We start from the raw sequence: 16,688 nt of genomic DNA, 5'->3' as shown, positions 1-16,688 counted from the left end.
TGGTGAAACCCCTCCCACAGTGTGATGTCAGGACCATGGTGCTGACATAACATTGTAACATCACATTGTGGGAGCCTTATTGCACTGTAATAACAGCTGTTTACAGTGGTTTCCAACTGCCAAAAAAGCAAGCAGCATCTTCTTCCACAGACATCACCTGCCAGCAGTAAAAATGTCACCATGTGATAAATGTCAGTGTAAATCAGAGAGAGGAAATATTTTACAATGGGCAAACACTGATTAAATAATTTATACATAATTATAGTAAAAATGAAGCACTTTATTACATTATTTTCACCGGCGTTTCTCTTTAAGCTTAATACTCGCCTCGCAACCCTGGAAGATGGATTCCAGCAATGTCCCAAGACAACAACCGATTTAGCTCCCTGCCAGTGGGCGTACACGACGGGCGCGAACGAGAGTTTAAGCGATCACGGTACTTTGCGTGGGAGTCGTCGGGATGTTAAAGATACGATCCACCGTGAAGGTTATAATTGCCATGCGTCGCGCTAATCATCGTTCGCATAATCACGCGCCTGTACCTACATCCCAAGATCACGAAAATGATCACTCTAAAATGATCATCGGTTGTCAGAAAAATCACGTAGTGGGTACAGGTCTTAACAGCGTTTATCGTCCAAACCAATCTGTCAGGATGGTTCGGTCTACAACAGCAATCTCTTTTACAGATGTTGGGACTTTTTTTTTAAATGATTCTCAGCCGACCGGTTGTGTTGCTTGTTGCGGTCAAGCGTGTGTACAGAGCTTAAAAATGGCCAAACACTGAAAGACGGCCCAACGTGACCAGAAGGCAGATCCCACTCTGATCAGAATCCTAACACAATCTGCTCAGAGTTCTCTATATCTGTAGGCCATCTCACTAAGTGGAGGTGGTAAGATTGGTCAATCAAAATTGAATGCGTTTGAGGCTTAAAGGATACCCGAGGTGACATGATGAGATAAACATGTGTTTGTACGGTGCCTAGCACACAAATAACTAGGCTGTGTTCCTTTTTTTCTTTCTCTGTCTGAAAGAGTTAAATATCAGGTATGTAAGTGGCTGACTCATTCCTGACTCAGACAGGAAGTGACTACAGTGTGACCCTCACTGATAAGAAATGTTAACTATAAAACCCTTTCCTAGCAGAAAATGGCTTCTGAGAGCAAGAAAGAGATAAAAAGAGGAATTTCATATCAGTGAGGGTCACACTGTAGTCACTTCCTGTCTGAGTCAGGACTGAGTCAGCTACTTTCATACCTGATATTTAACTCTTTCAGGTAGAGGAATAAAAAAGGAACGCAGCATAGTTATTTATGTGCTAGGCACTGTACATACATACGTCTATCTCATCATGTCACATGTCACTTCGGGTATCCTTTAAGTTACAATTCATCCATACGACCATGCTACAATTAGGACTATGAATGAAGTAATGGTAAACACAAAGGCTGATGCGGCTTTTAGATGCCATTCTCCCCTAGTGAAATCGATAGAGGGCATCAATCCAAACAGCCAAATGCAACCCCCAACTTCACACAAACTTCATCTCAAGGCCAAATAAAAAAAAAGGAAATCTCCTGTTTGCACCCAGAGCAGTAATATTGCTGGTGAGTGTCAGGAGGAAGTTACCCAGCGCCAGGAGAAAGTCTCATCCCTTTCCTTCAACCTATAAAGTCTGTACGTTGGCTCTTCAGACTTTGTGCACACAACTAAGGGCTGGTTCACACAGATGCTTTCCCAGCGTTTACTGCAACGTTTTTTCGGGATCTACCGCCGTCCCATTCAAGTGAATGGGAGCATTCAGGACAAGCTTTTCCAGGCTTTCATGAAAACCTGGAGGTAGATCCTGGTGTTGCGTCCCGTAAGCAACATGATGCTTTCAGAGGAAGTTAACGCAAGGAAACCAGTGTTGAGACCGAACCACTAGCTTTGCAGGCTTCCCAAAAAGCCTTCAAAAACTAGCATTTAAACACCAGCGTTTGAGCGCGACGTCTGTCTGAACCGAGGTGAACTTTTACTCATTGCATAATTGTGTTCCTTTCCTATTGTTTATAGGGCATTCCTCAAGCCAAATACTTTTTTGTTGTTGTTTTAATACGCGAATTCCCTATAAACTAAATAAACCACGCCCACAGGTTTTCATAAAGCCTTGGCAGCAGCAAGGGCTCATGGGAGCTCAGTCTGGGGAGGAGGAGTTACTAGCCATTGATTTCAGAGGCAGAGGGGAGGAGGGAGGGGGGGGGGGAATTAGGTTTTTTTCACAGGCTTAGTGATCGAGATACAGATAAGCCTGCCTCTGTGTAATGTTTACAAACTACATGGCTGCCGTCATTGTATCACAGGAAGAAATAATCATATTCTATTAAAGCTGTTTGCAGCTATATTTGCTGTGTAAAATATCGAAACTTTAGATAAGATATATAGACAAGTTACTTGTTATAGTTAGTTTTTCATCTCGGATCTGCTTTAAGCATACCTAAAGTAAGAGGGACATGCAGGCTGACAGGTTTATTTCCTTTTAATACACATTGCCTGGCTGTCCTGCTGATCCTCTGCCTCTAATACTTTTAGCCACAGACCCTGAACAAGCATGCAGCAGATCAGGTGCTCTGACTGAAGTGTGACTGGGTTAGCTGCATGCTTGTTTTAGGTGTGCGATTCAGACACTACTGCAGCCAAAGAGATCAAACAGAACTGTCAGGCAACTGGTATTATTCAGTGTTCTCCCCAGAACTTTTTTTCCAGCCGGATGGCATGAAAAAGTAGCCGGATGGGGCGAGATAAGAGAAGGCAGGACTGGGGCATCTCTGCACAACTCTACTTACAGCAGAGAAGGAGATGAGCTGATGACAGCTGGGTGGTCACTAAAACTAGCTGGGTGGAGTACCCGGCTAAAAGAGCCTAGGGAGTAAACAGTTTAATGCAGGAAACACACATCGCAATTTCCCAATCGATCAACGGGTGATCGGACAGGAAGTTGCACCGTGTGTACATGTCCAAACTGCTCCCGAATGATAAAGGGATCAATTCTCCAATGATAAAAATCGATCCCTTTCTGGATCGGAAATAATCACCCAATTCTCGCCGATCGGGCAAGAAACTGCATGGTGTGTTCCCAGCGTAAAGCAAACTAACTGTTTGGAAATAAAGTTATCTGCTCCTCTTCACTGGTCGGGTGATTGCCAGCGCTGGGTTGCATGTGAGCATGGCGGTTGCTGTCCTCAGACGTGACGTGAGAGTCGGGTAATGCCGTTAAGCCCTATATACACACTGTAGTAAAGTTGGCCGAGGCGGCTGGTAAAGACTGCCTCTATTGATAAACCGGCGCAAGTAACGAAGCCCCCAACTAGGTGGATCAACTTGGTGGAGCAACGGCTGATAGATCCGCTCTCGCTGCGGGACATCATACTGTAGGCTGCTATGAATCTGTACACCCTCAGCCCAGTGATGGCGACTGAAAGGGAACCTAAACTGAAGGATATGGATTTTTCCTCTTAAGATAATACCAGTTGCCTGACTCTCCTGCTGATCCTGTGTCTCTAATACTTTTAGCCACAGCCCCTGAACAAGCATGAAGATCAGGTGCTCTGACTGATTAGCTGCATGCTTGTTTCAGGTGTGTGATTCAGCCACCACTGTAGCCTAAGAGATCAGCAGGACTGCCAGGCAACTGGTATTATTTAAAAGGAAACATCCATATCCCTTCTCAGTTAAGGTTCCCTTGAAGGATCGGGTTCCGATACCCTCCAGGCAACATCTATCGACCCTGTGTATGGCTTAACAGTCTGACAAACCAGCAGTTCAGCAACTCGTGGAAAAGGAGGCCCGAGGCTCCCTGCACACTGCAAATCAGTTTTCCGATTCAGATTTGCAATTTCCGATTTTCACTGAATGCAATCAACAGAAAAATGGAGGAAAAAATGCAGCATGCAGTAACAATGAAAAATCGGAATTGCATGCAGTGTGCAGGGAGCCGTAGGATTACTACCGTATACTTACTCGCATATAAGCCGAGTTACCCACTTTTCCCTCAGAAACCACGAAAAAGTGATTGACTCACATATATAAACCCCCTGCCTAGTATAGCCCCCTCCACAGTATCCATATGTGCTCCAAGGATGCTACAACTGTGTCTCAAGACGCCACTAGATGACATCATAGATATGAGACAGCGATTGCCACGCAGGAAGAATCCCCGATCATTGCACCGCTGACACATTGCTTGCACTCTCCGCTCCACAAGCCAGGGGACACAGGTAGTCTTGAGCAGCACACTCTGCACACCATGTTGTAGGGGATGGGGGGCACAGACACAGCAGGGAGCCAGATGGTAAGAGCAGTATCACTAGTGCATGATCCTTATGGCCCATACTCACGGGCAACTTTTAGGGCCTGTCGCCAGCACACGTGAGCGTGTGGGCGACAGGCCGGCGACAGCTCCTCGCCAGTTCCGTCCGCGTACACACGCGGAAGAGGGACCAGCGGCACGACGGAAGGTGTCGCCGACGTTCCTCCTCCCCCCGCCGGAAGCTCCTTATACTTCAATGGAGGATGCTGTCGCTAGTTCGCATACTCACGCGGACTAGCGCCAGTTGCGGCGGCGACTGTCGCCAGGCGATTGAGCAGTTCAATCGCCTGGCGACATCAGTGACGGGCGACAGTTCGGGGTGCGCGCCCATGCAACGGCGCATACTCACGGGCGACCTGTCGCCGCAACACACGCGCGCCGCATGTTGCGGCGACAATTGTAGCCCGTGAGTATGGGCCATTACCCTCCTCTGCCAGTAACAAAACCTGCTCGACCATCCGTTCTGCTCCACTGACTCGCTTATAAGCCGAGGGGGTAACTTCAGCACATTTTTTTGGTGCTGAAAAATTAGGCTTATATGCAAGTATATAAGGTAATCTCTACTAGAAATAAACACAAGCATCATGGAATCCCACCCCCCCCCCCCCCCCCCCCCCAGTGGACAAACTCTCAGTGTGCCTTTTTAAAGACTTGTTCAAATATTGGAACTAGTCGGTGTGTTCATTTAACCTTTGAGATCCTTGATCCATGGCCACAGCCCACATTCCCACCATAAAACACTTTCCCTACTATAAATGACCTTCCAGAGCAGGTAGACAGCCTCCTGGACAAGGTCCCCATTGTTTACCTCCACACTTTATTGCATCAGCAATAAGCTCTTCACTTTTTAACTGTCACCCTTGGTTGTGGCTATAAATATGTCACCACAAAAAGGACTTTGTCCTGTCACTGCAGCGTGAGGGAGAGCTGACTACAAACCATTCAAGCTGCTGACAATTTAATAAAGGGGTCTGTTTTTAGCTAAAACACCGGGATGGGATTTCACCAAACACGGGGCGACCTCGAGACAAGGTTATACCGCAACCAAAACAAAGAAACCGAATCAGAATTAGCAGACGCCGTTTGTAGAACGAGAGCAAAGCCGAGATACATTTCCTTCCTACCTTCATCCACGCATGACCTCACCAAAACATTCCTGAAGACAAGAATGCTAAGCATCTCGCAAGCCCACCCCTCCCAAAAGGAATCCGTCAGCTCTGAAAGCGCCCTGCCAAATCCATACACCTGGATGGATTGCCAAGTATCCCGGATTGTGAATGAGATTGGCTGGATCTTGCCAATTCTGCAAAATGAAGCCCATTGCGAAACTAAGATGGGGAGGAGAATAGTGAGTTCCCTGGATTTGTATCAAAGGGTAAGCGAGGTGGAGGAGTCAGGTCCCATTACAAAGTAAAAATGGATATTTTTGTACATTTTGCCAGATTTAAAAACATATCACTGAATAGATTCTAGGATATCTATAGGATCCATTCATGTTTCAGTCTGCAACAGATGCAAGGGAGAAAAAAAAAAATACAACCTGCACAATTTTTCCAGACAGTCGATTTGTTTGTTTCCCTCAGAAGCTGGAGGTGAATACGCATTCGGTCCACACTCCAACCAGACCACAAACACACCATCAGAGCGGACTCCAACCAGACCACAACGCATCATCGGAGCGGACTACAACCAGACCACAAGGCACCATCGTAGCGGACTCCAACCAGACCACAAGGCACCATCTGAACAGACTCCAACCAGACCACAAGGCACCATCGGAGCGGACTCCAACCAGACCACAAGGCACCATCGTAGCGGACTCCAACCAGACCACAAGGCACCATCTGAACAGACTCCAACCAGACCACAAGGCACCATCGGAGCGGACTCCAACCAGACCACAATGCACCATCTGAGCAGACTCCAACCAGACCACAAGGCACCATCGGAGCGGACTCCAACCAGACCACAATGCACCATCTGAGCAGACTCCAACCAGACCACAAGGCACCATCGGAGCGGACTCCAACCAGACCACAAGGCACCATCGGAGCGGACTCCAACCAGACCACAACGCACCATCGGAGCGGACTCCAACCAGACCACAACGCACCATCGGAGCGGACTCCAACCAGACCACAACGCACCATCGGAGCGGACTCCAACCAGACCACAACGCACCATCGGAGCGGACTCCAACCAGACCACAACGCACCATCAAAGCTGATCTTGCACAGTCTGCACCAGTTGGCCATTGGCAATAAAGCTCCATGGGAACTGAAAGATAATAAATCCCAACAGAAAATGTAAAGTGTTTGTGTGTCCCCCAGGCTTCCCTGTACCTATTTGCCCAGTCAGATCACCCATTCTCCTCAAGTGATGGTCAAGTTACAAAGAAGCATGTGATCAGTTAGGTCAGGTGATAGATATATAAAGTTGAATACCCACCACAAGACCTCAGAAGATCGATTGGGGGAATACGCGGAGGCAAAAGATGTCACAAACGATTGTTCTCCGATCCATTTTCCTCAACCGCATACCAGGGGTACAAACGACCAGCATGAATGTGACTTGTGGTAATTGGTGCAGGGGGACGATAAGGGACGGAACAACCGTCCATGATGGGATCCATGGTCATTCAAAGCAAAACGAATGTCACGAGTAATCAGCCGTCGTTGAACATAGTTTAACATACTTTCATAAAACGAAGTTACGAGATATCACACAAACGGTCATTCACCATTAAATATTTGTTGTAAAAATTTACTGGTAGGTATAAGCTTTAAGTCTCTGATTTGCTAGTCATGATCATGTGCTAGAACAGGATGTGTTCCCAACAAATCCGAGCTTTGCAAATCTATCAGCTGATCAAACCAATCACGTGCTTCTCCGTGAGTTCTCCTAGACATGCCCATCACTAGGCCTTCAAAGGAAGTTCCCACTGGGCAGTACATGGTGCTTAGACAAGGCTTCCTCTCAAATGGACACCCAAAATATTCTGTAAAGATAGTTTTACGTGACTCAAGTCAGTATGCACAGACGACTGGATAGGCCCCAATTCCAACCTGCATACAATCTGGGGGGGAAAAAGTCAGCATCTTGTTGAGCATCTCTAAATGTCAGCCATAACTAGAGTCCCATTTAAAATGGACAGTCACATGAGGAACACAAAGGGATCTTCCAGTGGCTGGACAGTGTGATGGTTAAAGTGAATGGGAACCGCATTTACAAAAAAAATGAAGCAAATACTTACCTAAGGAGAGGGAAGGCTCTGGGACGTATAGATCCTTCCGTCTCCTCTCTCGGCGCTCTCTATCCTGTGCTGGCTCCCCCCGTTTCAATCCCCCACCGAAAGGGTATTTGGAAATCTTCAGGAGCCGTGTCCTCCCGAAGACGTGCGGCTCCATACTGCACAGGCGTGAGCGTGCAAGAGAGCGTGCTTGCGCAGGCGCAGTACAGGGCCGCCCTTCAGGAGCACTCTGGCTCCCCGAAGACTTCTGAAGCTTCCTTCGGCCAGGTAAAGCAGTATTTGACTAATTTAGTCAAATACTGCTACCGGGCGAGCCAGCGCTGGAACGAGGGGACCAGGAGAGGAGCGGGAAGGCTCTATAGGACCCAGAGCCTTCCCTCTCCTTAGGTAAGTATCTGCACTTTAAGGGCTTGGCATCTGACACAAGAGGCCAGGGTTCAAATCTCGACTTCTTGTGGAGTCCATGCCTGACCACCAGGGGGTGCAGGCTGATGGTGGCTGGATAGTATCCTCTGACACAGGAGACTTGGGTTCACATCCCATCTCTTCCTATTCAGTAAGTCAGCACCTCTTCAGTAAGGAGACCTAGGGCAAGACTCCCAAACACCGGTACTGCCTACTAAGCACGTCCTAGTGGCTGCAGCTCTGGCACTTTGAGTCAGACAGGTGAAAGCGCAATATAAATGTTCTGTGCCTTGTCTTCCTCGATCACTACTGTGATCAGAGGGCCAATTGTCTTCAGTTCCCAGCATGTTGGTTGTCACCCTCCTCCCAAATCCTAAATCACATCAAACACACGACATTCTACGCGTTTCATCTCTACCAGAAGGCCAAGAAACGCGTGGTAATGTGACAAGTTAAAACACGGTCAGCAGGTGATCAAAACATTTCTACAATTATGTCATTTTAGACGAAGGGAGAGTGCTTAGCGCAAAGCCGCACCGGATAGGCGGAGTATTTAGAAGACTCTAATTGACGTTTAGAGTCAATAGGAAATTCTTGACGAAAAGAAAAAGCGCATTGTTGTCCCTGACTTCCTACTCCGATTAAACCATGCCAAATCCGTGAGCTCAATGACAGTCAATGTTACATGATGTTTCACCTCCAGTTCTGCACACCTGAATGAAGATTTCAAATGCAGCTGGAATTTCACAATCAGTTGGACGCTGGCTAGTTAATGGCTATTGCTAAATTTTCGAACAAAAAAACAATACTCACCCGATCCATTCCATACACAGCGAGCCTTTCAGCAAGATACTACAGTACTACAAAGACAAGCCTGCTTCTGCTGCGGCAGGCCCTTGGACATCAACACTCCTCCTTGCGTAATGATTGGCTCGTTGTGTAAAACCCTGACATAATATTCAATAAAAACCAGGTTTTCCTACTTTTTATATGCCATATGGTTATCATATTTGCTTTTGTCCATAAGTATTATTATTCATTTAGAAATTACAAGTTCCCCAAGTACACGTTTATTGGTCTGAGAGCTGCCATTGCATTTTATTCATAACGTGTGTTTTCATATTGTAATGTGTGCAGAAATGCTTTCTGAGTGTCTGACTGTGTTCAGGAGAGTCTGCAGTGTCAGAGAAATGTTTACTTAATTGTATCAAGTGAGGAATGTAAACAAGATAACATTATCTCCAGTTCGGATGTCCAGCTTTCCCAGCAGGGAGCTTGTACCGGTAATTCCTGTGTTTAACCCTTTGAATGCTGTTCTAGTATATTTAAAAAAAAAAAAAAAAATGGTGGTAGTATACAATATGCTGTAAATCTTTAAGGGCTCGTTCCATCGCGAATCCGCATGCGTCCAATGCATGCGGATTCGCACATGTAATGCAAGTGGATGGGCCTGTTTCCACTGTAGCGTTGTTGAGGTGCGTTTTTTTCAGCGGTAAAAAAACGCACAAAAGAGCCAACGAATTCGCCTGCGAGTGGAATGCATGCGAATCGCCGCTAATGTATTTAATAGTAAAAACGCATGCGTTTGTTACATGCGTTTTTACCCGCGATTTCGCACCTTTTTCAATTTTATTTTGCCCTGGCAGTGTCATGGTTAATTTCGCATGGCACCCTGCCATGCGAAATCGCATGGCACCCTGCCATGCGAAATCGCATGCGAAATCGCGGGTAAAAACGCATGTGGAAACGCATCCGCATGCGTTTTTACAAGCGTCGGAATGCCGGCGAAATCGCGTCGCAACAGTGGAAACAAGCCCTTAGAGCAAAGCAGAAATGCTTCCGCTTTAACCTCCTTAGCGGTAATACAGAGTCAGGCTCGGGTTGGAAATCCGCAGCTCAGATCGGTAATCCCGTGCCTGAGTTATATGCAGGAGCTCCTGCAGATCTCTCTGTGGTGTTTTTTTTTCATTGTTTTTAGGGTCTAAAAACTTGTGAAAAAAATTGCACGTCTTTTAGAGCCTAAATCTGGAAATAAGAATGCCAGGGAAGTTAATACAAGAGGATAACTGAAGTGTTAGGCCACATACACACATCAGACTATAGTCTTTTGAAAATGAAAGATCACAGACCAATTTTACCACCCTTCATGTAGTATGAGAGCCATACTCTACACAGTCTATTCTATGGAGCTGAACTCCCCATCAGACAGAAATCTTTGCAAGATGCTGCACACACAGATGCTGTACAGACACAAAAGATCAGTATCTGCAAAATATCTGTTCCTGCCAAGTATCCATTCCTGCAAATTGCAATGATAGTCTATGAGATCTGCAGATCATCATACACACATGATTTAACTGACATTCATCTGCAGATCAGATCCACCAGGATAGATTTTCAGATCTGCAGATGATTGTCTGATCTGCAGATGAATGTCAGTTAAATCATGTGTGTACGATGATCTGCAGATCTCATAGACTATCATTGCAATTTGCAGGAATGGATTTTTGGCAGGAACAGATCTTTTGCAGATACTGATCTTTTGTGTCTGTACAGCATCTGTGTGTGCAGCATCTTGCAAAGATTTTTTTTCTGATGTTCAGCTCCATAGAAAAGACTGTGTAGAGTATGGCTCTCATACTACATGAAGGGTGGTAAGATTGGTCTGTGATCTTTCTTTTTCCAAAGACCATAGTCTGATGTGTGTATGAGCTTTTACTCCTTAACCTCCCTGGCATTATGATTATTTCCAGATTTATAGCCTAAAAGCCGTACAATTTTCTCACAAGCTTTTAGACCCTAAAAACAAGAGAAAAAGAACATAACAGAAAGATCTGCAGCAGCTCCTGCATATAACTCACTCAAGCACGGGATTACCGCTCTGAGCAGCGGATTTCCATACCGAGCCTGACTTGGGATTACTGGGTTCAAGGACAACTGTAACAAGAGGGATATGGAGGCTGCCATATTTATTTCCTTTTAGGCGATACCAGTTGCCTGGCTGTCCTGCTGATCCTCTGCCTCTAATACTTTAGCCATAGACCCTGAACAAGCATGCAGCAGATTAGGGGTTTCTGTGTGGCTGAAATTGTGGAGAGACCCCTCCCACAGTGTGATGTCATGACCATGGTCCTGACCGTTTCCTGTCTGTGAGCCTTGTTGCGCTGTGGGAAATAACAGCTTTTTCCAACTGACAAGCAAGCAGTATCTCCCCTCTCAGTAACAAGCATTCCGTACAGATCACCTGGCAGAGCTAAACAGGTCACCACCAGTGATACATTTCACAATGTGAATCAGGGGGAAAGATTTTACAATGGGCAAACACTGACAATCTATAAATGAATACTGTAAACAATAAGCAGTTTTACTAATTATGTTATTTTCACTACAGGTCCTCTTTAAAGAGACTCTGTAACGACAAAAACCTCCCCTGGGGGGTACTCACCTCGGGAGGGGGAAGCCTCCGGATCCTAATGAGGCTTCCCACGCCGTCCTCTGTCCACGGGGGTCTCGCTGCAGCCCTTCGAACAGCCGGCGACAGAGCCGACTGTAGCTTCAATATTTACCTTTGCTGGCTCCAGCGGGGGCGCTGTGGCTGGTTTCGGCACGGAAATAGACGGAAATACCCGATCTCCGTCGGGTCCGCTCTACTGAGCAGGCGCCGGAAACTTGCGCATGCGCAGTAGAGCAGACCCGACGGCGATCGGGTATTTCCGTCTATTTCCGTGCCGACAGCCGTCAGAGCGCCTGCGCAGGAGCCAGGAAGGTAAATATTACGTCACCGCTGCACGGAGGGCTGCAGCGAGACCCCTGACGGATGGAGGACGGCGTGGGAAGCCTCATTAGGATCCGGAGGCTTCCCCCACCCGAGGTGAGTACCCCCCAGGGGACGTTTTGTCGTTACAGTTCCTCTTTAAACAGCAGCTGCTCAATCCAACTGTCAGAGCAGTGAGAAAACCAGCAGAGTCCTGCAGCATTTTGGTGTAATTGCGCTTCAAAACAAAGTACAGGATTGCTGCAAAATCGCTTTTCAATTGCTCGTACAAAGCAATTATAGCACCTTGGGGGTGGGTGGGTAATGAAATCGCAAATGCAGTACAAATTATGGCACTGGTCTACTTTAGTGGACCCAGCAGGAAACCTCTTAGGGAAATTCTGCTACCATTGGTTGGACGGCACCCTCTACAACTGCTAGGCTTAAAGAGAATCTGTATTGTTAAAATCACACAAAAGTAAACATACCAGTGCGTTAGGGGACATCTCCTATTCCCCTCTGTCACAATTTCGCCGCTCCCCGCCACATTAAAAGTGGTTAAAAACAGTTTTAAAAAGTTTGTTTATAAACAAACAAAATGGCCACCAAAACAGGAAGTAGGTTGATGTACAGTATGTCCACACATAGAAAATACATCCATACACAAGCAGGCTGTATTCAGCCTTCCTTTTGAATCTCAAGAGATCATTTGTGTGTTTCTTTCCCCCTGCATCTCTCATGCACTGAAGTTTCAGGCTGCTCTTTTCTTCCTGCAAACAGCTTTGCCCTTGTCTGTAATTCCTCACTATGTGAAAGCCCAGCCAGCTCAGAGGACGATTTATCCAGCTTGTAAAAGATGAGAGAAGAGAGAAGCTGCTCTAATCTAAATAACACACAGGCAGTGTGCATAGAGGGGCCTGGAAGGCGGAGTTCATAGCAGAACCACAACACTGAAGAACTTGGCAGCCTTCCAGACACAGGCTGACAAGTCTGACAAGAGATAGATAAGTTGATTTATTACAGAGACGGTGATAGTACAAAGTGCTGCAGTAAGCCAGAACACATTAGAATAGCTTTTGGAACTTGTAGGATGATAAAAAACAGGATGCAATTTTTGTTACGGAGTCTCTTTAAAGTGAACCTCCGGACTAAAAATCTACTCAGCAGCACTGAAAAGGCTTGGCGTTTCTTTAACAGTTTCACAGCATCAGAACTTTGTTTTTCTTACCAAAGCATTTTTAGCTGTATTTTTAGCTAAGCTCCACCCATCAAAGAAAACTGCACAGGCTTTTTCCTCCTTGATGCTGTGCAAAGCATGATGGGATTTCCTATGTTATTCACGTTGCCTAGCAACTGGGAGGGGTTATCAGCACACAGGACAGTTGGAACTGTGTCTCATGCTCCCTGTCACCTCCTTTCAACCAAAAAGATGGCTGCCCTCATGAAATCAAACATCTGCCTGTTCTTTTAAAACAGGGTGGGTAAGAGATTAGATCACCTATCTATTTTAATTAACATAATTAATGTAACTTAATGACAGTATGTTTGTTTAGGCTGAAGTTCCTCTTTAAGATAGGTTGTAGTAAACTATGCCCATGCTATTTGTCCAATCACAACGCTTCCTGCTGTAAGAGGGTGCAGTGATTGGAGAACTATTCCTTATGAGGACTCCTGCTGGGTCACCTAAACTAGACTAGCGCCACAACTGCGAGCATTAAATTTAAAAGTGCTTTATTAAAAAAGAAAAAAAAAAAAAAGCCCAGCCCTGTCTATTTTTGGTTTTCCTTTATCATTTCACACCAAGCACACGGGTTCCTTTTGACTGCCCAAGTCCTAAATCAGTAACTGCTTATTAAATCTCCGTATTTGTCATACAACAGTGAAACCAGACTTGTGTTGTAAAAACAAATCAGTGTGTGTTTATTTGTATGCCGTCTCTGCCCGGTCACACGGTGGAAGCTCCCTGCGGTGTGTTACGCATGACGCTAAACACGTAATTGGGGATCCTAGAATGAATACTGACATCCTGTGAGCTGCGCACACCCAGGAACTGAAGAGGTGACACAGGGAGGTGGCCCAGGGGAAGATGGGGAGGCCCGATAGTAGGCTCAGGTGTGGCCAACAAGTGTCCAACAATGGATGCCTCGCCAGTCAGTTAACACAGATGTAGGTAGCCCAGGGTACCTGAGGGGGTGGGGCTACCTGGGGCTTCCTACTGCCCCCTCCAGACTGATCGCTCCTGGCCATGGGAGCACAACAGGGGCAAGCATGCGCAGTCAGACTGCACCGACTGGCCCCAACTAAAGGACATTGTGGGGCAAATTGCATAGGATCCAGGAGGTGGAGGATGGCGAGGTAGCGACCAGCCTGGAGGAGGAGGGCAAGGGAAGGATCAGCCTGGAGGAAGACGGCAAAGGAGGGATCAGCCTGGAGGAGGACGGCAAGGGAGGGATCAGCCTGGAGGGGGCTGGAGGAAGACGGCAAGGGAGGGATCAGCCTGGAGGGGGCTGGAGGAGGACGGCAAGGGAGGGATCAGCCTGGAGGGGGCTGGAGGACGGCAAGGGAGGGATCAGCCTGGAGGGGGCTGGAGGAGGATGGCAAGGGAGGGATCATCCTGGAGGGGGCTGGAGGAGGACGGCAAGGGAGGGATCAACCTGGAAGAGGACGGCAAAGGAGGGATCAGCCTGGAGGGGGCTGGAGGAGAACGGCAAGGGAGGGATCATCCTGGAGGGGGCTGGAGGAGGACGGCAAGGGAGGGATCAGCATGGAGGGGGCTGGAGGAAACCCCAGGTATGCATAATTTTTTTTCTTTCCCCGTGTCATATTTTCTTTAACATTGGAGCATTTGACCAGCGATCATCGTTCGTGTTATGGCAATGTATTTCAATGAAACTATTCACACTACAGCATTGGGTACAAAAATCATCCGACGACTCAGCTCATGAAACCACCGACTCCAACTCCAGGTACCCAACAATTGGTCCGACTCCTCGACTCCACATCCCCGGCGGCATGTAGCATTTTTTGGAGCGATCGGGTTTCCTTTTTCCAACAAAATCACAAAGTGTAATCCCCATACATGGCAAGGTTATCTGCAGGAGATGTAACGTCGGCATCTCCATCTTGCATGCAACAAATTTGATGCGAACTAAGGATGGCTGAAGCCCCGTGGGGATCAGGACTCCGATGCCTCGAGTGACATCGCTGGGTCAAGGCCTACATGCCGACAATGTGTTCCTTTGCTATACGGAGAGCAGACGGAGCGTTGCAATGTTACATCATGCGGCGGGCAAGGCGAGCAAAAGGGTTATCGGCCATCAATCTGCAAATGTTATCCACCTGGTGGATTGCTAGCCGGGGTGGTCGTGGGCTGCTGTACACCGGCCAGATTTAATCTAGCATAAGCACGCGCCTATAGAACTGTGCCAATCAAATGCGTTCCTTTGTCATTTTGATTGGCTCAAATCCAAGTTGCATAATTTTGCATTTAATTAATGTGACATCTGCACTGATTTAAAATTATTAACGCATTGACCATCCCTAGTCAGCAACTACTACAGTAGAGTTTAACTTTGGCTAGTTTTCCACAGGTAGCCGAAACAACTCACTAGTATAAAAGGTGCATACACACATCCAATTTCGGTTGGCTAATTTTACCACCGCCATGTAGTATTTGGATCAGTGACTTGGCTGGGCCTGGAACAAGCACGCAACCAATGGGGAGACTTGCTGATCAACATACCGGTTCTGGATCAGTGACTTTGCATGCTGGGCCTGGAACAAGCATGCAGCCAATGGGGAGACCAGCTGATCTGTATAACTGTTCTGGATCAGTGACTTGGCATGCTGGGCCTGGAACAAGCACACAGCCAATGGGGAGACCGGCTGATCTGCTTACTGGTTCTGAATCAGTGACTCAGGAGGGTGTGGCCTGGAACAAGCATGCAGCCAATGGGGAGACCAGCTGATCAGCATACCGGTTCTGGATCAGTGACCAGGACACGCAGGAGGAGTCAGGCTGGTAGAAAGCGTGATTTTTATGATTCTTCTCGGGAAGAAGTTGCGGAAACCCGCAGTCAGCCCATTTATAAGTATTACCTGTGTCACATCGCCCCTGATTAAACATTAACAGGCTGACTGGTAACATTCACAGTATCTCATTCTACAAAGTCAGCACTCTGCAAGTGTTACCAGGACATCATAATGAGACGATTAGAGTTCACAGGGAGGACAGAAACCAGTCCTGAGTGAGCTAATGGCCCTCCAGGCCCACACCCATTCATTATCATGGCCTTACAGCATCACCCATCTGTATGGCTTGTATTAATTATTACACTTTTTGCTCTGCTTTTTCCATTGAGGAAATAGAGCAGGGCTGTGGAGTCGGTACAAAAAAAAAAAAAAAAAATATATCACACGACTCAAACTCCGACTCAGTTTATGAAACCTCCAACTCCAACTCCAGTTACCCAAAATTGTTCTGATTACGACTCCACATCCCTGAAATAGATGCCCATACATAAGAAGATGTATTGCCAGATCGACCAATAGACAGATCTCTCTCTGATCAAATATAAGATCCGTTGCCTGCCCATACACCGCAGGCCAATTCCCGATCGATTTCAGCATTAAATCTCTTAGAAATTGGCCTTTTGACGCAGCATCCGCTGCCATCTCCCCTAATGTAAAATGCCCCCCCCCCGGGCAGTATACTTTACCTGTCCGTGTCAGCCGCTGACTCCATCTCCATACACGCGTCTCACGTGGTTGATGGCGCACACATGGGATGTCATATGCCACGTATTTGTCGCCAGCCTCGTGGGGCACGTGCATGAATACCGAGCCAGCAGCGGACTCGGACAGGTAAAGTATACTGCACAGAGCACGAGGGGGAGTACTGAGCCAGCGACGGACACGGACAGGTAAAGTA

General features: G+C 47.1%; 1 protein-coding gene across 1 annotated transcript in view; it reads right to left on the bottom strand.

Annotated features, from left to right (window-relative positions):
• PACSIN2 (protein kinase C and casein kinase substrate in neurons 2) overlaps nt 1–16,688 on the bottom strand; it is a 182,356-nt gene that overhangs the window by 105,186 nt on the left and 60,482 nt on the right. The window lies entirely within an intron of this gene.

The sequence above is a fragment of the Hyperolius riggenbachi genome, chromosome 3, assembly GCF_040937935.1.
Source record: "Hyperolius riggenbachi isolate aHypRig1 chromosome 3, aHypRig1.pri, whole genome shotgun sequence".
NCBI lineage: Eukaryota > Metazoa > Chordata > Amphibia > Anura > Hyperoliidae > Hyperolius > Hyperolius riggenbachi.
This window is presented reverse-complemented; position numbering and strand designations above follow the sequence as displayed.